This window comes from Pectinophora gossypiella, chromosome 16 (assembly GCF_024362695.1).
Source record: "Pectinophora gossypiella chromosome 16, ilPecGoss1.1, whole genome shotgun sequence".
Classification (NCBI taxonomy): domain Eukaryota; kingdom Metazoa; phylum Arthropoda; class Insecta; order Lepidoptera; family Gelechiidae; genus Pectinophora; species Pectinophora gossypiella.
In genome coordinates, this window is record NC_065419.1 from 1,783,872 (window position 1) to 1,810,793 (window position 26,922).

General features: G+C 39.0%; 2 protein-coding genes across 3 annotated transcripts in view; one reads left to right on the forward strand and one right to left on the reverse strand.

Annotated features, from left to right (window-relative positions):
* The window catches only part of LOC126373959 (uncharacterized), a 650,308-nt gene extending 624,158 nt beyond the window's left edge, over window positions 1-26,150 (reverse strand). The window contains exon 1 of the mRNA XM_050020362.1: window positions 26,140-26,150. The gene's annotated coding sequence lies outside the window, so the exon portion shown is untranslated. The remainder of the gene's footprint in view (window positions 1-26,139) is intronic.
* Window positions 1-26,922, forward strand: part of LOC126373965 (potassium voltage-gated channel protein Shaw-like) — a 320,695-nt gene that overhangs the window by 246,726 nt on the left and 47,047 nt on the right. The gene's annotated exons all lie outside the window — the stretch shown is intronic.

The window sequence follows — 26,922 nt, forward strand, 5'->3', positions numbered from 1 at the left end:
CCTTCTGTAACGACTACGTACTACATCAGTAAGTAGTAGCCGGGACCAATGGCTTAACGTGCCTTCCGAAGCACGGATCATCTTACTTTCGGACAATCAGGTGATCATTCTGTAATGTCCTAACCAAACTAGGGATCACAAAGTGATTTTTGCGATATGTCCCCACCGGGATTCGAACCCAGGACCGTGAACCCAGGATCGTGAGCCCAACTACATAGTCTAAGACACAAATCAATATCATTTTACTTTTCGACATTTTTTATAATTTTATTTATGTTTTAAGTATCAATGAGTACGACGTTTGAATAGGTACTTTTAGTGATGACGTCACAGGACAGTAATTCAAACAAACTCCAAAAAAACTTTCGTTTTGATGTTTCAAAAAAAAGTATCTCATTTCACTAGCTTGATAAGTAGATTAATCAAATTCAAATAATATTATATTGTATTATTTTAATTTTGCACCAAAATAAAATACGAGTTCTATGTTCTTTATTTAAAATTCCCTAAAAGCAAAATTTAAAATTAGATCTCACTTTTTTAAATTATTCGTTTTACTTTTTTTTAGATGTCAAACGTAACAAATGAAACGGATTTATAGCAGACAGAATACAAATATCAAACGCACAAAGCTGTATTTAAGCTGAACAAAATACTCCCGTGTCACTCCAAATTGAAACATGAATTCACAATTGGGGGAAACGGCACACTTTTGCCTGTGACGGATTTATTAACCTTTATGTTACGTTTTTGGGGGCAAAATAATTTTATTAGAATAAAACTTTTCAATGACTTGGCATAATGTCAAGTGGCAGTCCAGACGTTGGAATTCTGTCGCACTAACATATTTGTCATTTAGTGGGACTTACAGTTCAATTTGACAACAAAACTGAATGTGACATGGTACTAAAAAGCCGGTAATAAAAATTTTCAATGACTTGGCATATGTCAAGTGGCGGTACAGACGTTGGAATTCTGTCGCACTAATATACTTGTCATATAGTGAGACTTACAGTTCAATTTGACAAAAAAGTTACTGTGACATGGTAGTAAAAAGCCGGTCATGTGAAAGTCCGACCCTCGTTTGTAAAGTGGAGTTTGTTAACTGAAACCCGCGATTTCGCCCACGGAACTACAATCCTTGAAACGATAAAAGAGCTCAAGCATATACTCCTTGAAATAAAACCCCAAACCCTTCAAAATGCGTTCCGTTTCAGGATCTATTTGGCTTTGTTATTTCTTTATTATCACTCAGTAAGAATATAGATTTCATTTCGTTTTATCCCAGTATTGCGGACAGTAAACACGTTAGATTCAGAGTATTTTCTCGTGTAATTTCGTTATGGTTTCTCCGTGTGAATTCTTAGGATGTGGTGTAAGGAAATAGCTATTTATTTATTTATCTTAAGTGCAGTTTGAAGTGGCAGTGGGCAGGACACATAGCGAGGAGAACCGATGGCCGATGGGGCGGAAGGTTCTGGAATGGCGACCACGTGTCGGACGACGCTCAGTGGGTAGGCCCGCTACAAGGTGGACCGACGATCTGGTGAAGGTCGCGGGAAGCCGCTGGATGCGGGCAGCGCAGGACCGATCGTCGTGGAGATCCTTGGGGGAGGCCTATGCCCAGCAGTGGGCGTCGTACGGCTGATGATGATGATGATGATGAAGTGCAGTTTACACTAACACAGTTGGCTCGACCATTATAGACGGCGTTACGGCTCACCTATCACGTTGGTCTAACAGAAAGCTCGGTGAGGTGTTTGTACTTAGTTCATCTTGCGATGGACACCTCCGTAAAAACAGCTCCACCAACCCGCAGTGGAGCAACAGATGACCAGATGACATACAGGTTGTGAGAAGCTGCAGTAGTTTTAGGCGGATGAGACGTTCGTTATGTAAAAATTGACGATTCAAAGTGTAACTATGTTACCTACTGAATAAAGATATTTTTGAATTTGAATTTGAATTGAATGGAAGCCTGTGTCCAACTGTGAGACGTATAGTAGCTGTTTATGTTATGTTATTAATAAATAAGCCAAACATATCATAAGCTCACGCTTTATCGGAAGTACGGTCACGAGCATTAATATGTATACACTTTGGTACCATGTCACATTAACTTTTTTGACAAATTGAAGTCTGTAAGTCTCACTAAATGTCAAATATGTTAGTGCGACAGAGTCCTAAAGTGGGTACATTATATTGCTCATGACTGTACATCCATCGCAAGACGACCTAAGTACCCGCACCTCACCTAGCTTTCTGTTAGACCAACGTGATAGGTGGTGAGCCAGCTCTTACGATCATGTGATCATGCTCGTCTGTTATCACCAAGAGGCTAGTTTCCAACTAACCAAATATCTTTCTTTTTACTAAGCGTCAAAACACGAAATTCCTACGGAATTTGTATGAAAAAGCACACTGTGACGTCATAGAAAATCGTGATAAAATATCGGTAATATTATAACGATTTTCTTTCTTAAAATTCATAAATAAGTTAAATAGAAGAAAGAAAATGATTTTCGTTACTTTTCTGGATCTGTCTTTTTTAGTACTTAATTTTTTTATACTTTTTTTAATGTATTTTATACTAACATTAGAACTAAGTCATTTACTAACACAATGAGTCAATGGTTACTTGAAATAAAGATTTATTTATTTATTTATTTAATCAGTACTTCATAATTTATCTTGAAACTAGAACACGACTCAATTGCGTAGGGGCATTACATTCAAAATCGCTTGCCGCTTCTTCCTTATACTTCCAGGATGTTTTCTTCTAACATTTACAGCTCTTTCTGCTCGTAATAGGTTCGCAGACAATTACATAAAATTTCATAACGCCTCAACTGAAAGTAAACCTCTCTGGGAGGAATTGCGTTCGTAACAGGAGGTTATTTAGGTACTATTTTCTTTGGGTTGTGTCTATTATTCGATATAAATCGTGACCGGGTCATGGTGTACCGAAGCCATTAACTTTGTTAGGCAATTGCGCAGGCGGTTACGGCTGAATGGAGGTGACTCCCGCGCCGAATCGTACCTAGTGCAGCGCATTCTTCAAAGCTAGAGTGAATAGGCATTTGCTAGATAAGCTTTACCGGGTGAAAGCCTTCAGCGCTCCCCATTTGTCCGGCCAAGTAGTTAATGCCATCTGCGGCAAATCTACAATAAGTCACGTAAAAAAAAAAGTTAATTGTTATCCATCCTAGACCACATCTTCCCTTCCATCAGGCGAGATTGTGGTCAAACAAGAGCCTATTTTATTTTAAAAAATCACTATTACCATTAAAAAAGGGACAAAAACTAAAGCACAATTAATATATTCATACAATTGTAAGTCTGCCTGTACTTTGTATGTATAGCGTATTTAAAGGAATTGCCTATTAGAAATTACAACAGTTTGTTTTCCATTTAATAATAATGATTAAGTACTTATAATAAAAAATCCGTGAACTTTGCCCTCACAGCAATTTCATCAGCCAAAGAAAAATGTACTTACTTAATTATTGAAACAAATTGCTATCACCTTAATGAACACGATTTTTTTCTATCAACATTTTACTACGAGTTTATTTCTCACTCGATTGTCATTTATCACCCAGATTGTCATTTATTAAATAACTTACACGTGATTGGCTATAATCGACGGTCAAAGTTAAAAAATGTTTACTAGAGAAGGCTTGACAAAATTAAGATATAATATATGTTTTTACAATAAGGTTCTCATTGACATTCAGAATTTACTTTTGAACACTTCTAAGACAGTAAATAAACAGAAACTTTGTAAAGTAGCTTATAGCTTATAGTGATTATTCAGAATGCATGGGATTTACTGTCTAGGAACTAATATAAGGCAGCCACATTACCTACTAAATTTTATAACAATATTTTATGGTAATTTAAAGAACGTCTAGGGTCTGCAGTAGTTTAAAGTCGTAACGCCGACAGTTCTTTTAAAATCCAAACTCGATTGTTTTACTATTGTGTCTGGAAACCTCGGCTTTACGATATTAAGGCAGATGAAACGTTTGTTATATAAAAAAAGTGTCGCTTTTCGAAATCAGATAGCAATTCCTAGATGGATAATATAAGGTCCCGGGTTCGAATCCCGGTGGGGACAAATCACAAAAATCACCTTGTGATCCCTAGTTTATTTAGGACATTACAGGCTGATCACCTGATAATACGAAAGTAAGATGATCCGTGCTTCGGAAGGCACCGTTGGTCCCGGTTACTACTTACTGATGTAAGTACGTAGTCGTTACATGAGTCATGTCAGGGGCCTATGGCGGCTCAATAATAACCCTGACACCAGGGTTGATGGGGTTGGTAATTCACCTCACAACACATACGATAGGAAAAGAAGAAGATGGATAGGTAATATGACGAAACATATAGCGACAGGCTTCCATCTCCAAAAACATTCCAAAAAGAGAAACGAAGATAATTATTTTTATTTCTCCCCTATCCTAAATATATATTTCCGATTCCCAAACATGCATTGGACTTTAAGGAAATAGGTCTTATGAAAACAAACTTGGATCCTTATACTTGGGTCCTTATCAATAGTACAGGGTCACGTCCCAGAGAGCCGAGGGCAATACAACCCAAACGCAGTCCTTTTTGGGTCGAACCACGTTATTTTTTTCCTCTCATAACATAAATGCGCGGTAAAATGAGTGTTGTACAGATAGAGCAAAAAAGTCGGTGTAAGTTGTATTGTAATCATATTATTATGTTATGTCTGTTTTTTTAAATTAAATTCTGTGCAATAGAGTATATTTTGCTTTGATAGAGATTATACAGCTGATTATTTTGAGTTAATATGAAGTGGAATTTTCCATCGCAAAAGTATAGAATTGATAATAATTTAAAAAACCTAAAATAAAAACATGAATTATTATTTTGCGACGGAAAATTCCACTTGATATCAACTCAGAATCATGGCCTGAATCACCCTCAAAGTTTTCGTTACTAACACCCTGTATATTTTTGAAATTGGTAAATAAGTGGACTTAACACATTCACACATAAACTTCCGCCTATTTCCCACCGGGGAAGTGAGACTATGAGATTCCATTTGCTTCGATCCTGACACTCTTCTCTTGCTTCCTCCATCCACATTTATCAAACATTTCATATACGCGCGCCGGTTTAAAGAAGGGGGGTTAAAAAGGCTACTTACATCGAAACTATTCATCTAAAAAAATTACATTTGCGCATATTAAATAAAGTAAGTGCGCAATTCAAACAAAATTGTCAACATTATTGTTTTTTTTTAGATGAATTGCTTCGATGTGTCCTTTTTAACCCACTAGATTGTAATAAACCTTTTCTAAGGACATATCCAACTTGGTCACTGTACGTCCTTCGAGGACGTGGACTTTTTTATTATTATTATTTGTGTTTGAGAGGGCTCGAACTGATGCAGCCCGAATGGCCACTGCGACATAACTAGATCTATTGTGACCAAATCTCTATATTTAAATCTCCTTTAGACCAATCCGTTCGATTAGATCGAGTACCTTTTTGCGAGGAAGCCCATGACCTCCTGGGGATCCATTATGTGCCCCCCAGTGCTCGGCTTCTACTGTGTATGAGAGCCTCACAACTGCACAGCAGGTGTAATGGTGTCTTATCCTCCTTTAAACAGAATCAGCATAAAGGGGACTCGGTCAGCTCCATTCTATGTAGGTCTTGTTGAGTCTGCAATGCCCCGTGAGGGCTCTTATTAAACAAAAAAAAGTTGACTTAAAGGTGTTATTTATTTCTCTCATTGAATTCGTGACATTACGATATGTCACGCTTTCTCCAAACAGGACTATCAAGTACTATAAATAATAAATAGTCTGTCATGATGAAAAGGACCCAATTCATCAGAAATTTCTTACGCTGTTTCTTCTCTCCAGGGGGGGTAAAAAAACCACATCAAAGCAATTCATCTAAAAAGCAATATTACAATTTGACATTTGCGCATAGAAATAAAAGTGTTGTTTTTATTTTGACGTAACTTATTGCAGATTTGCCGTAGATGGCATTAAATACTCGACCGGACAAATGGGAAGCCATGAGCGCTCTCACCCGGTACAATATTTAAGACAACAGACCTGAGGGTGCCCAGTTGGGCGCGAACCTCGGCTCAGGGCGTGGTCTGAGAGGAAGAATATTTGAAAGAATTAATCGACCCTAGTGAGTCGATAGCGATAAGCGCTGAATGAGGGAAATCGTCGACCACGCCGGCGGGTACGGTATCGGGGTCCTGAAGTTTTTGGTGTCGCGAGCTGATTGGCTGCCTCTATGGTTAGAGTGATTGGGTCGTCAGAATAGTATATTAGGTACGTCAATTTCGTAAATGTCACTTACATTTACGTAAAACAAACAAATGTCAAATAGCAATTTTGCTTTTTAGACGAATTGCCTCGATGTGGCCTTTTAAACCCCCTAGTTATTTAAAGTTTAGTATAATACATAGTAAAGTGTAGATGTTTCATTTATCAAAGCATAGAAGTAAAACATTTACATGTGTCCATCATACATTAATATTAATGTTTTGTTGATCTAACAGTATAGTCGTGTGCTTAAGGGTAATTTTATGTGTAAAACATCTTTTTTTTACAGCAGTTATATTTCTGTAATAATCTTATAAGTACTTAATTAAAAATAAACGATTTTTATTTAAATCAAACCTCACACTGACATTCTCGGAAACAATATCAACTAATTACACTTTAGAGTGACTTCTGTGTGTCCTAAACGCGACTTTTCAGCAAATAGTAACGGCACTTCAATCCAAACTGAAGGCGCCGTCTCCCATTTAGTATAAAAACCCAATCAAAGCTGCAATAGGACCGACTAATTGGTCTGGCTAACGAGGCCGCCCTGATTTACACTTAGATGGTCTTAATTTTGAACCCAATTGCTCGCAAGTGGAGTCCTAATGTTTTCTTGACCTATGTGATTAGTTCTTATTAGCTTAGTACGACTTGCCTTTACTCTCAGTCCAGCACATTGGTAGGTACTATATTATTTTCAGTATAAGTAGAACGCGATGAGGTTTCTCGATTAAAGGATTAATCGTCTTCAATTTGATGTACTGTTCTATCTTCTATCGTGTGGGTTGTGAGGTGGAGTACCAACCTGGTGTCAGGGTTACTATTGAGCCGCCAAAGGCCCCTGACATTGCTCATGTAACGACTACTTACTTACATCAGTAAGTAGTAACCGGGACCAACGGCTTAACGTGCCTTCCGAAGTATGGATCATCTGACTTTCGGACAATCTGGTGATCAACCAGTAATGTCCTAACCAAACTAGGGACCACAAAGTAATTTTTGTGATATGTCCCCACTGGGAATCGAACCCGGGACCTCCGGATCGTGAGTCCAACGCTCAACCACTGGACCACGGAGGTCGTACTGTTCTAATTAAGCTATAAACGATAGTTGTAGAAAATATAAAATGCTAAACTTGATATAAAATCTAGTCTTAAATGATCGAAAAACAACCAAATTCTTATTTAGGTCGGGAATGCAAAGCGTCAGCGTAAAATGAAGGGAAATGCGGAATGGAATGACAATTTTGAAATTTAAAATAATTGACGGTCAGAAGGAAAGGCCAGTATGTGCAGAGTTTGTACTCTGTTACAAACATTCCCACGTTGGGAAAATCTCTGACCAGGAAACAAACATTTAAATACGGGATGGTTCTATAAGAAACAAATAGAAAAGTAATAAATAGTTGTCTGTTATATTCGAAAAAAGTCAAAAGTAGACCAAGTGCGACGTTTCTAACATTCTGTTGAAAGTAACATTGCAACCTTCTCCATGCCTACTCACCACAAAAAGCTAGTATGAATAGGCATTTACGAGTTAAGTGCGCCCTTAGGACGCATGCATAGGTGAGATTGCGCTACGTGAAACAATTTTGTTGCATAAAAAAGTGTTCTGTGTTCTCTGTGTGTGGTGTGTTCTGTGTCTTATGTGCTCTGTGGGCTGTGCTTGTGTGTGCTAAGAAGAGCTGACATGGAACAAATTAAAGAGAACGCGAACGTCGTTTCTTATACAGGGTGTTAGTGACGTCGTAACGAAAACTTTGAGGGATGATTGAGACCATTATTCTGAGATGATATGAAGTGGAATTTTCCGTCGCAAAAGTATAGAATTGAAAATAATTTAAAAAAACTAAAAAAAAATCATGAATTTTGCGACGGAAAATTCCGCTTGATATCAACTCAGAATCATGGTCTGAATCATCCCTCTCAGTATTCGTTACGATGTCACTAACACCCAGTATAGACAAGAATGGAGAATGCTAAACCGACAAGAGCGTAGCTCTTAAATTAGTTCCTTTACTTCCTTATAAGACACGACTTGCGCCTTTTCTTTAATTTGTTCGTCTTTAGGACATTTATAAGTATTTATTCTATCTTCTTTTCTTCTTCTATCATGTGGGTTGTGTGGTGGATTACCAACCTCATCAACCCTGGTATCAGGGTTATTATTGAGCCGCCAAAGGCTCCTGACATGGGTCATGTAACGACTACATACTTACATCAGTAAGTAGTAACCGAGATCTACGGCTTATCGTGTCTTCCGAAGCACGGATCATCTTACTTTCAGACAATCAGGTGATCAGCCTGTAATGTCCTAACCACACTAGGGATCACAAGTAATTTTTGTGATATGTCGCCACCGGGATTCAAACCCCGGGCCTCCGGATCGTGAGCCCATCGCTCAACCACTGGACCTCGGAGGCCGTTAAATAAATGTTCTCTACATGAATATAAAGGCTAATTATTATCATTCATCATCACCAGCCCATTAACGTCCCCACTGCTGGGGCACGGGCCTTCCCTATGGATGGATAGGGAGATCGGGCCTTAAACCACCACGCGGGCCCAGTGCGGATTGGTGGTTATTACCGACTGCTAATACAGCCGGGACCAACGGCTTAACGTACCTTCCGAAGCACGGAGGAGTTCGAGATGAAAACTTTTTTTTTGTGGTCACCCATCCTATGACCGGCCTTTGCGAAAGTTACTTAACTTCAACAATCGCAGACCGAACGCGTTAACCGCTGCGCCACCGAGTTCCTCATTATTATTATCATTAACAGAACTCAAACAATTACTAATTTACCACAAAGGCCTATTATCCTAGAACTAGGCAAAGTTTCAACCAAAACGGGAACAAAGTAGTTCCACCAACATCCATTGTTCGCTATACAGGGTGTTAGTGAAACCATCACGAAAAAAAAAACTTTAACTTGATCGACTAAAAAAAGTTTTTTTCTTGTCTGAATTGTTTAATTACAACCCCATTAAAAAAAAAAATATGATTTTGAGCAAACCCATCAAAGATAAAAAAAATATATGAGTCTAAGTTTTTGCTGCGTTCTGTGTACATTGATGGTTTTTAATAATTTAATCATTTATATATGGGTTTTTATTTTGGGTTTTCGTGAGGAAACCCACATGAAGTTTCGGAGGTATGTGACCTAACCTTTATTGGGCTGGTTTTCCCTTCGCGAATTGGAAGGTCAAACAGGCAGTCGCTTCTGTAAAAAACTGGACCAGTCAAATCTTCAGGTTAGGTAAGCGGACCCTATGAAAAACGGGATAATGCTAGGATATATTTGGGTTTTATGCAGCTTAAGCACAATAATTATGAGACTGAAAATTTTTCGACTGCAAATTCCACTTGATAACAACTTATAATCATGGTCTGAATTATCTCACAAAGCTTTCTTTAAGGTGTCACTAACACCCTGTATAAAGGGCGTGTCTTCATTTTCCCTATTTAGTAAGTAATCTAACTCGCGCTGTTTCAGAACTAGGTTACAGATCGAAATAGACTTGGAAAGGTTGGCTAGGCAGGTGTTGACCTAGGTATAATAGGCATCTGGGAGGTTAAAATGGCCACATTGAAGCAATTTATCTAAGAAAGCGATATTGCTATTTGACACTCGTTTGCATTGCGCACTTATTTTTTTATGCGTAAATGTCAAATTGTAATATTGTTTTCTTATATGAATTGCTTCGCTGTGTCGTGTTGGCTAAGACCCCTTATGCCAATTTTTACTTATTTTAAAAAATTTGTTCCAATAATCAACAGCGTGATATTAGCTTCCCGCGGCATCGGTGACTCGGGCGTGTCCCATGAAGCTTATAATTTTTTATGTTAATCTGTTACTAATACTAGGTTGAGCTGTCTGTTACTAACATAATATGGACTAGTTTCCGAAAAAATATTTTGAATTGGAATTTGATTTTCGAATTAACAATACATCCTGGATCTTTGATGGGCTGCGTTACTCACATATTACACGTTCATGATAATTTATCCATTTTGATACTTCGTATCAAAAGGTGTTTTCATATTACTTGTGGCTTCGCTCACCCTATTGAGAATCTTAAGCTACAGTTTATGTGTTTATGCCTCATTTGAAAATAGAGTTTTTTTTTTAATCTGATCTGAATTCAGCCCTGAAAAAGAACGAACTAAAACTTTAGTTTTCTTTGCGCTGTTTAAGTGAAGTTTATTTCAAGAAAAATAAAAAGAAATTACCATGTTGTTCTTATCTGAACAATAGTGAAGCAAAATGTTCCTAGCTCATCTAGTAATATTATTTTGAATTTTATTTTCTGAATACAGTGTTTCTTGTTTCCATAATATTGTCTCTTGATAATTATCGTGTTTCTAAATACAAACGAATGCTAATTTCCATGATCATCAATTTCAGATTAGCACGTAGCAGATTGTTAACACAAGAGAAGAAAATACCTGTAAGAAAGAAAACCTGAAAAGAAAAAGATTAAAATTAGTAAAGAACAAAAATATACATAGCTAAAGTTATAAAGTATATACTCACCGTCGTCGCACACGTCGCCGTCGCACCGCCCCGCCGCCGCCGTACCGCGCCTGCGCACTGCAACCCGCGCCCGCGCGCCTCTCCCCGCTAGTTCCCTACATGGCCAGTTGCCATCCAGAGTGTCCGTTGAAACCATTGTTTGTAATATCAAGAATTGATTATATCGTGTTGAAGACTTATTTTGGAGTTATTATTGATTTTCACCAAGCAAACAACCCAGCAAGTAGGAAGGTACTTAACAGTTTGGCGACCGTCGAGAAGAATCTGTAATTTGGAAAAGAAGTTCGAACCGTGCTACCTATTTAACCTTGATGACAACAAAAATCTGGAAAGATCGATGAAGCGAGCGATCGACTGAAGAGGATATTTTCAAGAAGGGAGGTTTGCCCGTTCCTTAATTATCCTTTCTACTAATCTATTTTCTTATTTCCGTATAGTTTTGATAGTGAACAGTGTTGTAAGAACACCAATTCGTAAATTATTATAGTGTATATGCAAGTACCTACCTACTTATGAAACATTCTAGAATCAATGGACACGGCAACTCACAGGTATATTTTTATTATTTCGTATTTTCATGTATAATGTATCAGATTCGTAGTAATTCGTAAATACATGTAAAATAAAGCGTGTTATAGCGTTCAATTAAACTGCATACCGCTATAAACACTGTAAAAGCTTTATAGTATTACGATCTGTATAATTCATCAATCTGTACAACAATAGGTATAAAATATTTCATTGGAAAAAGTAAAAATACGGAATATTAAGTTTATGTAAACAATTTGCATTTCATTCTGTTAATTACATAAAATTAACTTAGTAACAGTTGTAAATAGGTGTCAGTAAAGTGTAAAAACACGACATTTTCGAGTAAAAACATAAAAAGTATAAATAAGTGTATTGATCAAGTTATTGATTGTGACATTCCAGAGAGACGGAAAGGGTTCAGTAAACGTTGAGCCGTCCCATTAGCGCTTTGGTACTGAGAGCTATCTACGTCCGAGCTCCGAGTTCACTGGTTGACGAGTTCGCGGAGGATTCACAGCTGTTTCGGTAAACAAATCACCTACGCAGGTTTGCGTACAATAAGGTATTTATCAATTTACCTTTTTTATACTATATTGCGGTTGGATTAGTGAACTATTTCGTTTACTAATTAATTATTGAAACCAATACAATGAGTGAGTCTGAGAGTGAACAGGTAACAAACATGAGTAAGGAAAGTAAATTAAAAGAACTAAGAATAAAGCGTGGTACTATAAAGGGTCGGTTAACGGTTTTTAAAAATTACGTTTTGGAAATTAAAAATTTAAAAAAGGTATCTAAACAGCAAGTACAAGAATTAAAAATAAGATTAAGCAAAATAGAATCATTATTTACAGAATATGATCAGATTCAGTCACAAATTGAAATAAAGGAGAGTGAATCGGAAAAGGCAGGGACTTCAGAGACCATTTCAGTAGAAAGAAATACCACTGAGAGTACATTTTATGAGGCAATGAGTTTAGCTCAGGATTTAATTGACAGTCAAGAACTTACTACTCAAAATAGATCTAGTATTTATCATGAAACAAGTAATGATGTCTCACCGTGCTGTAGCACTAATATAAAACTGCCAACCATCACTCTCCCTTCTTTCGATGGAAACTTTAATAAATGGTTGGAATTTCGAGATTCTTTTGTGTCCCTGATACATAATAATAATAGTCTGAGTGAAATAAGTAAGTTTCAGTACTTAAAAGGTTCATTAACTGGTGTTGCAAAGTCAGTCATAGAATCATTGGAAATATCAGCTGAAAACTATAAAACTGCATGGAAACTTATTTGTGATCGCTTTAATAATACAAACCAGTTGACTATTATTCATTTTAAAACACTATTTAACTTTGAAACAATGAATAAAGAATCAGAAAAATCATTGAGATATTTGGCAGATCATATTTCAAAACATTTGCGTGCATTGAACACATTAGGAGAACCAACTGAAAATTGGGACTCTTTGATAATTTTTCTTTTTTCATGCAAGTTGGATAGTGTAGTGCCGTTTCTTTCAGCCTCCGGATTAGTTACAGGGGATCCGTTTTATAGCTTTTTTGTGTAGTATTGAACACAGCGCCATCTCGCCTTGTTCGATGGAAGGTCCGTGAGCATCGACTTGCTATCGTTGGGCTCCGCAGTCGACGACTTTCCACCAGTAACCGGAAGATGGCGTGTGCCGATATTATACGGAAGGCTATATCTTGGAGTCCCTTGTCAAGTAGCTGCTGAAGAATGTTGGTGTCAATATTTAATACAAAATTATATTTGGGAATTTTCGGTCTGTCTCCTGTCCTTGGAGTTGTTAATAACTTGCATGTTGAGTGTGCGACGGCGGCGTCATCTAACGGACGATTGAGGTCGTACTAGCTTTGTCCGTGACGTAGGCGTTGAATTGGGCGATTTATATAGTCCTGCGCCTGCGAGCTGCCGCATTCCCCAGACAGCGCTCCGCCGAGCGGGTGTGTCCACACCTTCGATTTTTAGTGTGAATTTCGGGTGAGAATTTGTCTTTACAATGCGTTATAGCATTTTAATCGTAATTATCAGTGTCGATATATGTTGTCATTGTTTTTCTTTTAGGCGGTTTATAAGCGTGTGACCGGTGGCCCGCAACTCCGTCGCACGCGCCGCCAAATCTTCGTAAATTTTTATTCTGGTGTGGTTTTGGTGTCCGTGGCGTGGACACGTTGCTCCGCCATTTTGTCCCAGCGTCGTGGCATCGACGTCATCGTACGTTGGCCGCATACGTGGCTTCTCGACCTCCGACAGGAGGTGTTTTGGGAAGGTGTTTTGGGGTGGCTGTTTTGCGAAGGTGTTTTGTGACGGCTGTTTTACGAAGGCTGTTCTGTTCTATGACGGGTGTTTTGTACAGCTGTTCTGCTACTGCTACAGCTACAGCTTATTGGTAGCTGCTTCTAGTCGGCTCGGCTTCCTTCCCGCCGCCGAGGGCAAACGAGCTAGGGAGGTTTTTATAATACCTTTCTTATTATTTAATAATGCTTAACGAATGACCAGTGGCCTTGAATACCTGGAATGTACCCTTAGGATTTAAAAGTTCCAAATACCTATTTATATTTTTGTGTAACTTTGGTTCTCTTAGTAATTAATAAATTCGAGTAAACCCATTTGCTTATTTCTTATTTCTTCACCTCCACTTTCTTCTTCATCATCTATCTTAAATTTTAAAACATTACATGGCGCCCGATTACTGAGGTCTAAAGGTTCAGGGTACGCCCCCGGTCTTCGGTCTTTTGCTCGAGGATCGGCTGGTCATTCGTTGTGTATTTTTTTTGTAACGTGTAAAAAGAACAAATTGTGTGGTGGTGGTGTTTCTTCATTTACCCCCTAGTGGATAAGATTTATCGTATTCATATTGATGTGTGCTTTAAACGAAACAAGTTAATTTACAAATACCTACAAACTATTTTGTATAACTGTGTTTTTAAATTTACATTTGCATTATATATTATTTCTTTTGCTTTGCATACTTTTAAAGTTTGGACTTTGAACTCGTATAGCATTTTATAACATCACATTGTTAAAAAAAATTATACTGCGTTGCAGCTATTTTTCCGTATTATTAAACTTCTTTAATTGTTTCTTAAAATTTTGAGCTTACTTTTTTGTTTTTATCACAAATTTGCTTTTATAAAACAAAACATTATATACCCTACGAAGGTTTTTTTTTTTAATGTAACTTTAAATTTTTAACATTCTTCAGTAAAATTATTATTGTTGCTAGTTTACTGCTTAGCTTTGCTATACGGCTTTTTTCTTCAAAATTTTATGAAACTTGGCGTGAGTTTAGAATTATATTTTTGTTTTATACCCTCAAGGTTTATTTACAATTTGTAAATTCTTTCAAATTATGCAACAATTTATAAAAGCATTTCGGCCTAATTTAAATTAAACATTTAACTTGCTGTCTAGTAAAATGATAGTTCTTGGTTGTATAACCACGGCTATACATAAGTACCTACATGCTTGTTATCTATCTTGCATTCCTTTTGAGCTTATAGCAAATAAACTGGTTTGTTTTTTTTTTACACGCTCGTTAGTATTACGTGTACGATCTTTTATTGTTGAGATAGTGGTAGTTGTGACTGATGGCTGTTGAAGTCATTAGTGTTTGTTGATGGTTGGGGTCGAGCACTCACCAATTATAAGGTGAGGTCACTTCCCCACCATTTTGAGATGTTGAGAGAGTGGTAGTTGTGACTGATGGCTGTTGAAGTCATTAGTGTTTGTTGATGGTTGGGGTCGAGCACTCACCAATTATAAGGTGAGGTCACTTCCCCACCATTTTGAGATGTTGAGAGAGTGGTAGTTGTGACTGATGGCTGTTGAAGTCATTAGTGTTTGTTGATGGTTGGGGTCGAGCACTCGCCGATTGTAAGGTGAGGTCACTTCCCCACCATTTTAAGATGTTGAGGGAGTGGTGGTTGTGACTGATGGCTTTTGAAGTCGTTAGTGTTCGTTGGTGGACGTAGTTATTGCTACGGACACGTATTATTGTTGTAATGAGTCATTGCGACTTGCTTACCGACATGTTTTTGGCGCTCGTATGCGCGCTATTGATGCGATTTCTTGGATGCGAAGTATTTCTTGGATGCGAAGTATTTCTTGGATGCGAAGTATTTCTTGGATGCGAAGTATTTCTTGGATGCGAAGTATTTCTTGGATGCGAAGTATTTCTTGGATGCAAAGTATTTTTTGGATGCGAAGTATTTTTGGATGCGAAGTATTTTTGGATGCGAAGGATTTCTTGGATGCTATCAGATGTTGTTGTGCTCATGGTGAGCACGGGTGGTTCATGTGCCGTCTCAGGCAAGTTTTTACGTTGTGTGGCCTCCGCCGGTAATGGCATTTTTGCCTTTATTTATTTTTCTATTCTTTTTAAGTTTGTCTTTGTATTTGTAGGATTTTCTTTTTACTGTTTGTACTGAATGGCATTTTTTTGCCTTTATTTATTTTCATTGCTATAGTTTTACTTTTTTATTTTTTGGATTATTTTTTTTTCGTCGACTTTATCTTGAATAGCATTTGTATCTGTTTTTTTAATTTTTAAAGTTATTTCTCTTTCAAGTTAAACTTGAATATTTTTGTTGAGGTTTGAGTTTTGGTTTGTTTGAGGGATCAGCTGGAGGGCCAGCTGGGATTTCCTCGTTTGTTTTATTTTTTTTAATTATTTTTTTTTTCACTCGGAAATCCTTTTGGGTGGGGAGGTATTGTAGTGCCGTTTCTTTCAGCCTCCGGATTAGTTACAGGGGATCCGTTTTATAGCTTTTTTGTGTAGTATTGAACACAGCGCCATCTCGCCTTGTTCGATGGAAGGTCCGTGAGCATCGACTTGCTATCGTTGGGCTCCGCAGTCGACGACTTTCCACCAGTAACCGGAAGATGGCGTGTGCCGATATTATACGGAAGGCTATATCTTGGAGTCCCTTGTCAAGTAGCTGCTGAAGAATGTTGGTGTCAATATTTAATACAAAATTATATTTGGGAATTTTCGGTCTGTCTCCTGTCCTTGGAGTTGTTAATAACTTGCATGTTGAGTGTGCGACGGCGGCGTCATCTAACGGACGATTGAGGTCGTACTAGCTTTGTCCGTGACGTAGGCGTTGAATTGGGCGATTTATATAGTCCTGCGCCTGCGAGCTGCCGCATTCCCCAGACAGCGCTCCGCCGAGCGGGTGTGTCCACACCTTCGATTTTTAGTGTGAATTTCGGGTGAGAATTTGTCTTTACAATGCGTTATAGCATTTTAATCGTAATTATCAGTGTCGATATATGTTGTCATTGTTTTTCTTTTAGGCGGTTTATAAGCGTGTGACCGGTGGCCCGCAACTCCGTCGCACGCGCCGCCAAATCTTCGTAAATTTTTATTCTGGTGTGGTTTTGGTGTCCGTGGCGTGGACACGTTGCTCCGCCATTTTGTCCCAGCGTCGTGGCATCGACGTCATCGTACGTTGGCCGCATACGTGGCTTCTCGACCTCCGACAGGAGGTGTTTTGGGAAGGTGTTTTGGGGTGGCTGTTTTGCGAAGGTGTTTTGTGACGGCTGTTTTACGAAGGCTGTTCTGTTCTATGACGGGTGTTTTGTACAGCTGTTCTGCTACTGCTACAGCTACAGCTTATTGGTAGCTGCTTCTAGTCGGCTCGGCTTCCTTCCCGCCGCCGAGGGCAAACGAGCTAGGGAGGTTTTTATAATACCTTTCTTATTATTTAATAATGCTTAACGAATGACCAGTGGCCTTGAATACCTGGAATGTACCCTTAGGATTTAAAAGTTCCAAATACCTATTTATATTTTTGTGTAACTTTGGTTCTCTTAGTAATTAATAAATTCGAGTAAACCCATTTGCTTATTTCTTATTTCTTCACCTCCACTTTCTTCTTCATCATCTATCTTAAATTTTAAAACATTACAATAGTGTGACAAGTACAAAGTGGGAGGAACGTAAAAGTAGTATGGACAAAAGACCCACGTTGGAACAATTTTATGAGTTTTTGCGTAACAGAGCAACAATTTTGGAAATGACTACCACATGCAGCAGCGACAAAAATACAGTCACAGTAAATAGTGACAGACAGCAATTCAAGCGTGTTGATAAGCAGCAAAAAGCATTTGTCGCCGCTGCTTGTGAGAACAAGACAAATAATGGTTGTCTAGTATGCAATGGAGATCATTATTTATATTTTTGCGATAAATTTAAAAACATGACACTCGAAGACAAAAACGATGTAGTATCTAAATTAAAACTCTGTATAAATTGTTTTCGACGTGGTCATTTTGCACAACAATGTAAATTAAGTGGCTGTAGAATTTGCCACCGCAAACACAATACATTACTGCATAGAAATGTATCAAACGTACAGAAATCGGAGGAGATCAAGTGCACTGTAACTAATCCGGTTTCTCTATCATCCTGTATATCGAATCAAGTACTATTATCGACAGCAATTGTAAACGTTGTAATAGACGGCAAGTCTAAGCAAGAGGTACGTTGCTTGTTGGACTGCGGCAGCCAGTCCTCATTTATTTCACGTTCTTTGAAAGATAAATTAGCAATTGAGCCTGTAAAAGTAGACACGGTATGTGTTACTGGCATAAACAACATGTCTTTCAATGCAATAGAGCGGTGTAATTTGGTAATACAATCATGTACAAATTCATTTAGTAAACAAGTGAATGCGATTGTAGTATCACAAGTAACAAGCAACTTACCTAGTCAGGAAGTAGATACATCTGAAATAAATGTACCTAACAATGTTACCTTGGCAGATCCCCACTATTACCGCCCAGCACAAGTAGACTTACTATTGGGTGCAGACGTATTCTGGGAAATAACGTGCCCTGAAAAAATAAAAATGGGAATTAATAAACCTATATTGCAAAATTCGCAGTTAGGGTGGTTAGTAGTGGGACCTGTCATGTGTACTGGAGACTTACCTAATGAAAATGTATATTGTAACTTCAGTCAGGAGATCAGGAACCAGTTGAAGATGTTCTGGGAGCTGGAAGAGCTTCCTGAAAAGCAGTCCTGGTCGGCTGAAGAGCAAGCTTGTGAAGAGCATTTTGTGGAGCATACACGAAGGATGGAAGACGGAAGATTTTGCGTCACGTTGCCGCTGAAAGAGTCGCCTGATAAACTAGGAGATTCTTATTGTATTTCAAAGAAACGTTTTGATTCGCTAGAAAAGCGCTTTCGGCGACAACCTGACGTAAAAGAGCAATATGTAGATTTCATAAATCAGTATCAAGAGCTTGGGCATTTATCAGTGAGTGAAGAACCTGAAAATGCAAACTTTTTGCCGCATCATCCGGTATTAAAAAAGGAAAGTGAAAGTACAAAATGTCGAGTAGTGTTTGATGCGTCAGCAAAAACAAGATCAGGTTATTCACTCAATGATATCCTCATGGTGGGACCTACCATTCAAGACGACATTTTCTCTATACTTGTAAGATTCAGAGAGCACAATTATATACTAACAGGCGATATAGAGAAAATGTATCGTCAAATAATGATAGACGAGTCGCAGAGATATTTACAAATGATATTATGGCGTGAGAGCGAAAGGGAGCGCATGAAGTACTTGCAATTGAATACTGTAACTTACGGTACTTCATGTGCACCATTCCTTAGCACCAGATGTTTGTTACGGTTGGCTCAGGAGTGTGGTGATGAGTTAATACAAACTATTATATCGCGAGATTTTTATGTTGACGATTTAATAACAGGTTATAATGATGAACAACAACTAAAGAAAATTTATCAGCAAGTCACCACACACCTTAGCTCAGCCGGTTTCAATCTAAGAAAGATAAAAAGTAACTCTAAAGAATTAATGAAAGAACTTACAAACAATTCATGTAGTAAACAAGAAAATTTGAAAATATCAAATGTGACTCATACTTTAGGTATTGAATGGAACCCCGATAGTGACACTATATTTATGCCCACAAGTAAAGCAAAAAATGTAAAGGAAGGCAAATGTACAAAACGTATAATACTTTCAATAACTTCCAGTATATTTGATCCATTAGGATTATTATGTGTATGTACAATTTCATGTAAAATATTGTTGCAATCGCTGTGGCTACAGAAACTGGAGTGGGATGAGGAAATACCTCAAGAAGAAAGTGGAAAATGGTACAATTTTATACAAAATGTAAAATTATTGCAAAATATAACAATCCCACGCCACGCCATCTGTAGTAACAGTATTCATGTTGAGCTGCATGCGTTTTCGGACGCCTCCTTAAAAGCGTACGCAGCATGCATTTACGTTCGATCAGAGGATTCTCTAGGTCACTGTACAGTCCACTTATTGTGCGCGAAAGCAAAAGTAGCACCACTCAAGGCGACAACCATACCAAAACTCGAGCTGTGTGGAGCACTGTTAGCAGCACGCTTATGTAACAAAGTCACAAATTCGTTGCGAGTAAAAATAAAAGAAAAAATATATTGGAGTGACTCGAAAATAGTTTTGGGATGGTTGAAGACGCCTACGCACAAATTGCAACCGTTTGTGGCACATCGTGTATCAGAGATTGTGGACCTTACCACTGACAGTGAATGGAATTATGTGCAGTCCGGGCAGAACCCCGCGGATCTGGCTTCGCGCGGGATCGCACCCGAAGATATCCAGTCAATGTCAATGTGGTGGTCGGGCCCAGAATTTCTGATGCAAGATAAAGCAAACTGGCCTAAACAAGAAATTAAAAATGTAGACTTACCTGAAATTAGGTCACATACGGTATGCATTCAAACACAGGAAAAGGTAATAGACATGTGTAAATATTCTAGCTTCAGAAAATTGCGTAATGTGTTTGCATATGTTCTAAGATTCATAAGAAATTGTAAGAAAAATATCACGAAAGAAAAGGATTCATTGTCAGTGGATGAGATTGAAAGAGCAGAGTTGTATTTAGCTCGTATAGCACAGACAGAAAGTTTTTATGGTTTAAACAGCAAAGATAAATTAATGAAGTCTTCTCTTTCAAATCTCAATCCAATAATTGATGGTGAAGGGATGATCAGAGTAGGAGGTAGGATTGAGAATTCTACTTACTCGTATAACAAAAAACATCCGATCGTCCTAAAGTCTGATCATCACTTCACCAAATTATTATTTGAATATTATCATGTAAAGTACTTGCATGCCGGGCCCCAGTTGCTCCTTTCAGTCATTCGTGAAAAATACTGGCCTATAAATGGCAGAACATTAGCTCGTAAAACTTTTAATAAATGTATAAGATGTAGAAGACTGAAAGGAGCAGTTGCGAACCAGATAATGGGTAACTTGCCCCAGCAAAGAATTGTACCAGGTTATCCATTCGAAGTAACTGGAACTGACTACGCCGGTCCTTTTTTCGTTGCAACAAAAAAAGGACGCGGTGCTAAATTAGTAAAAGCATATTTATGCGTTTTTATATGTTTTAAGGTAAAGGCAGTTCACTTAGAATTAGTAAGCGATCTTAGTACAGAGGCTTTTATTTTGTCCTTACGACGTTTTATATCTCGTCGCGGTAAACCTCGCGAGATATTTTCTGATAATGGCCGCAACTTTGTAGGCGCCAGTCGCGAGTTAGGAGAGTTTCTTGAGAGCTCTTCCGGTTCAATTTCAGACTCATTTATTGATGATGGTATAAAGTTTAAATTTTCACCTGCATATTCTCCGAATTTTGGTGGTTTGTACGAAGCAGCTGTGAAGTCAGCAAAGTACCACATGAAAAGGGTGTTAGGCAATATGCACTGTACATTTGAGGAACTTGCAACACTGTTCTGTCAAATCGAGGCTATACTGAATTCCCGTCCTCTATGTCCTATGTCCTCGAGTCCAAATGACTTAGCCCCCCTTACTCCAGGGCACTTCTTAATTGGAAGGCCTCTGACGTCGCTGCCAAGTCCAGACCTACAAGATGTAAACCCAAATCGTCTACACAGATATGCAAAGATAGAGCAAGCAAGACAGAACTTTTGGAACAGCTGGTGCCAGGAGTATATTTGTGAGATGCAGCAACGTAACAAGTGGCAGAAGCGCCAGGTAGATCTTCAGCCCGGAGAACTTGTTCTAATAAAAGAAGAATCCACTTCACCCATGAATTGGCCATTGGGAAGAATAGAAAAGGTGTATCCAGGATCTGATGGAGCTTGTCGAGTATTTGACATCAAGACTTGTAAAGGCACTGTTAGAAGAGCAGTCAACAGGATATGTCCGTTGTATTGCGCCGAGTGAAGAATTCCTGTCTTATTTTCGCGGAGGCCGGAGGTTGTTAACACAAGAGAAGAAAATACCTGTAAGAAAGAAAACCTGAAAAGAAAAAGATTAAAATTAGTAAAGAACAAAAATATACATAGCTAAAGTTATAAAGTATATACTCACCGTCGTCGCACACGTCGCCGTCGCACCGCCCCGCCGCCGCCGTACCGCGCCTGCGCACTGCAACCCGCGCCCGCGCGCCTCTCCCCGCTAGTTCCCTACATGGCCAGTTGCCATCCAGAGTGTCCGTTGAAACCATTGTTTGTAATATCAAGAATTGATTATATCGTGTTGAAGACTTATTTTGGAGTTATTATTGATTTTCACCAAGCAAACAACCCAGCAAGTAGGAAGGTACTTAACACAGATTTTGAATTCAGAACTAAATAGGTACTTCATTGTTGTTTTGTTTTGATTTCTGCGTCAACAAAACTACAAAAAAAGTACTAATTCTAACTTCAAATTCTGACGCATTAAGTGCGGAATTCTTTCCTCAAATTAACAAAAATATAATCGACTAGCTAAGTGGTTATATATAATTCCATTAGTGCAATAATGTATAAATTTAAAATTAGAATTATTTCGAAAAATCTAAATATATTTTTGAAAATGTATTTTGCTTATTTGTCAAATACTTTTATATACACGTTCACCGATGGTATATTTCCTATTGGAACGTGAGCCATAAGAATTTACAAAAATATAATCGATTAGATAAGTGATTATAATTATTATTCCATTAATGCAGTAAAGTATAAATTTAAAATTCGAATCATTTCGAAAAATTGAAATATTTGAAAATTATTTTTTCATTTCACGTTCAATGCTGGTATATTTCTTATTGGAACGTGAGCCAGTCCCGTTTGTTTTAGAACCTTAATCGAAGAAGACGTGTTAGCTGCTATAACCGGCATACGCTACACGTTAAAGTCTTATGTCTGACTTAAGGCGGTCAGCTATAAGCGTATACGATTGTATAGGGACATAAATCACAAAATCAGACAAACAGTCAGAAAAACAGTACAAATATACTTTATTGCATACAATATACAAAACAAGTTTTACACACGAGACGAGATCCCTTTCGAGATTGACGGGATGTGGCGAATCTCCTTGAGTTATACTTTAAATTTTTGTGTCACCATATACATAATAAGTATGGTGATTTCCCGAGAAAATTTAATTAATTAGTTATTTAAAGTTAAAATTAATTAGTTAAAGAATAAAGGTTTTTGTTTTCTTTCTAAAAATGTTTTGTTTTAATTAACCTTATTATCACAAACAAGCAGTTTTCATCGTTTTCAGCTATCCTTTTTTACATTTTTTTGCGAACTAGCCGAGAAAAAAAAACCCTAAAATTTTGGGATCTCGCAAGATTGATATTTCCAATCCCGCGGGATTTATTACGTTGCTAGGGTTTTTCAATGGAACAATATTTTTGATTCCTTATGAAAAATAAATATTTTTCTTTTCTTCTTCTAATCCTTTTATCTTGTTAGTTGTTAATGGGATGTAGGGCCCGAGTAACAGATTTTCACTCCTCGCTATCTTTTGCAACCTCTGAAGCTTGCTCCCACGACATGCCCACATGACTTAATAGTAAGTTACAAGTAAGTACAGCATACAGCAGTAATTTAGATTAGGTTTCCGATCTATCACAAAAGATAAAGTTACTAGTAGACGTCTATACTCTACAACTTTTTCTTCTTCTATCGTGTGGATTGTGAGGTGGATTACCAACCCCATCAACCCTGGTGTCAGGGTTACTATTGAGCCGCCAAAGGCCCCTGACATGGCTCATATAACGACTACCACTAATATAACACTAATTGTTGGCCAAATGAAATCGCTTTCCCGCTGCAAGTCGCGTGAACACGTGCAATTGAAGCTAAGACGGTTTAACGGCAATAACCGTCGGGAGGTACGTGTGCCAATAGAACATAGTTCGTTCGGCTGTCTAAGGTATGAGTATTAGCGAATTGGTTCGAATAATAAATAAATAAATAAAAATGTTTATTTCAGTAACTCACACATTAATCTATAGGCTAGGGCTAAGACCTAGCTAGTAGGTATGCAAAGATACCTGTGTCAGGTGGCCTCGCTCTTCTATGTCTATTAACAAAATTAAAGTGCGGGCGTCTATTTACAATATAACAAGAAAGGCGCTCAATCTGTAAATACAAGATGAAATAAGAAAGTTATAATGTAAGTATGTATATGTCTGTGTGTGCGCGTGTGTGCGTGTGAATTGTTTCTTGGGTTCAGAAGCTGCTTCCACTAACTATACACATTTGAGTGAGTGTGAGTGGGTGTATGTGGCGTGTATGTGTGTGTGTGTTTTTTTTTATTATAAAAAATATATTTTAAATAACAAATAATTTATTAAATAAAAATACATAAACAAGTACATTCCATCCAACTACAATTGTAACAACACACATATTATTAAAAACAAAACATAAAAAAGGGATAAAAAGCTATAAATAAAAAATGTCCTCCAGCTCACCACATCGAGGCAAAGTCCCCAGAATACTGGCCACGTTGCCCCTCTGCACCGCCAAACTGACCCTTTGGGCAAAATAACTGCCTGCTCTAGGGTCGGAAGTTGCCTCGATGAGGCGAGCTGAAATCGTCTTTAAAAACTGACGTGCTTCTGGACCCCATGGGCCCAACGTTTCTACAGCAAAAGGCAAGAAAAAATAACCTGCACCCAGACCCTGATACTTACGCCGCTTTCCTAATTCCGCAGCCGCAGCCGCCGAACCCGGCTGAGAAGCCGTCGCCACTATGTGAGAGGGAGCCATCGTATCAACACACGTTACATCCCAAACTAAACATCGTCCCTGACCCCAAGGGACCAATGACATTCCATCAGGTCTCTTGCCGTCCGATCGGAAAATCCCGTTAGGTTCGAGGACCGAAGGAATGCCAGCAGTCGCCAGAGCCCTCCTAAGAACGTCATTCAAAGATGCGTGACGTGGTACTCGTCCAGCAGACCTCTGACACGAGAGACCATGGTACCCCAGCTCCGTCACAAACTGCCCGCAACGACAGATATGAGGCAAATTCGTCCTTACTCCCAGACGCAAGGCCACCATCAAAGATAAACTGGTATTATCCACAAGAGTTCCCAGAACAGAAGATGGATGTGCCTGTAACCAATATCCAGACTCCCTTTCCGTCACAGCCAAAACCCGAGCCCGCTCCAACGGATCAGCACTGGACCCAATTAAGTTTTCCTTTACTTTTAAACATAAGGGTTCATCCCACCGCCACTGCGACTCAGGAGACACAGGAAGCTCACCAGGACACAGATCCAGCCACCTGTGTCGCGCCTCTGGCAAGTAAGGGATGTCGATGGAACCCAAAGATGGGTTTATAATTTTCCCAAAAAGATCCCCACAAGCATGACCCGAGGACAAAAAGGCTGGCAGCGCCACTGATGATGTCCCTCTTACACCCAGGCCTCCAAAACGGACAGGAAGAGAAGCCTGATCCCAAGCTCGTTCCGACATGGGACAATTCAATACATCAGACAGAACTGACTTTATTAAATTATCCAAAGAACATAACAAATCCGGAAACATCCAAAAATTGCAACATCGCAAAACATACATGAACTTTGGGACAAATAAACAGTAACGAATCAAGAACAAAGCCATGTGAGAGTTGATTCGCGTAAGGCGGTCAGACGTCTCGCGAAATTTCTGTACCTGGGCCTGAACAAAAGAAGGATAAGCGGTCTCTAGCAATGGCGCCCCCAAAAGTGTTAGTGATGCCTCATCCAAAACTTTAATACCAGGCGCCACAACGGTAAAATCTTGAATAATTCCCTGGCGTGTTTCCGGTGATATGGAAGCATCAACAAATAACTCACACTTGGAGTAATTCAAATCTAGGCCAATACCAGCAAAAGCAGAGCACAATAAAGAAAAATCAGACAGTACCGCAGCCGAATCACCCCCAAGAGTACCATCATCAAGATACCAAACATTGAATTTAGATGACAGCCTTGTAATTATGGGATGAATCGCTAAGCTGAAAATAGCTGGCCCCAAAGGATCGCCCTGCTGACAACCCACGGAAGAATTTATGTAGCTGTCCCCATACACTAACTTAGTTGGAAATCCATAACATTGCCACAGATATGAATAAACTTCAGGCAATACGTCTCTTACTTGCTCTAACATTACACCGCGATCTACCGAATTGAATGCGTTACGAATATCCACCTTCAAGAAAACGTCCCCACCATGGCCCTCCAAAAAAGCACGTGCGGCATGCACAGCCGCCTCACAACCGCCCCTCGAGCCATACCCCAACTGAATTGGCTGAAAACGTGCCGTTAACTGGGGTAATATATATCTGCAACACAACTTGGACACGATACGTCGCAAAGTACACCCCACTGCTATCGGCCGGATACCGCCATCTTTCTTTTTTAATGCACACAAATTTGCACCGTAAAGAATCTCCGCTATGTCCGGTGGTACCTTCCCAGACAACATCAAATTCGTCAACGCAGTGATGCTTCCCAAGAGAGCGGTGGCGGCATCCCCTAAGCCACCGGCTACTAAATCCTTAAAATGTTGCGGAGACAAGCCGTCCAGACCAGCCGCTGAACCACTCTTAAAACTCATTATTACCCGATGCACATCCTCTACAGACACGGCCATAACTGGATCCGATGACTGAGGAGGTGGTGGCACAACAGTTGGCGACCGGCTGGGATGCTTTGACTCCAGCTCATGGAACGTATCCGCATTACACGGTGCTACTACATCGCTTGAGAATAATAGACTCGCTGCACCCCTCAGATCACCTTCACCCACCTTGAGTTCCACTCTCTTAAACAGACTGTTTTCTGGAGGCCGACTAAAATTTCTTCTTCTATCAAGCAAAATGGGCACCGAGGTCAGATCGCCACAATTATCCTTAATCCTCTGTGTCAATGATGAAGATCTCCCCGGCTGCCTTGACACATGTAATATTTTATACGCACATGTCAATAAATCCTGCCAACACTCGGTACTATTTGTGGTGACCACCCTGTCAATTAGCTTTTTCAACGCCAACGCCACCGTAACCCTCGCTCCTCGAGGTACTCTCTTAACTACTGGAAAGTTACGCTTATAACCCACCAAAATCTTCCATAAAGGATCCGGTGATAACCCAACAAGTCCAGACGGCGGCGGCGGCACCGGGTGCGACACACAAGCAACCGCCACCACTGGCAACACCGCAT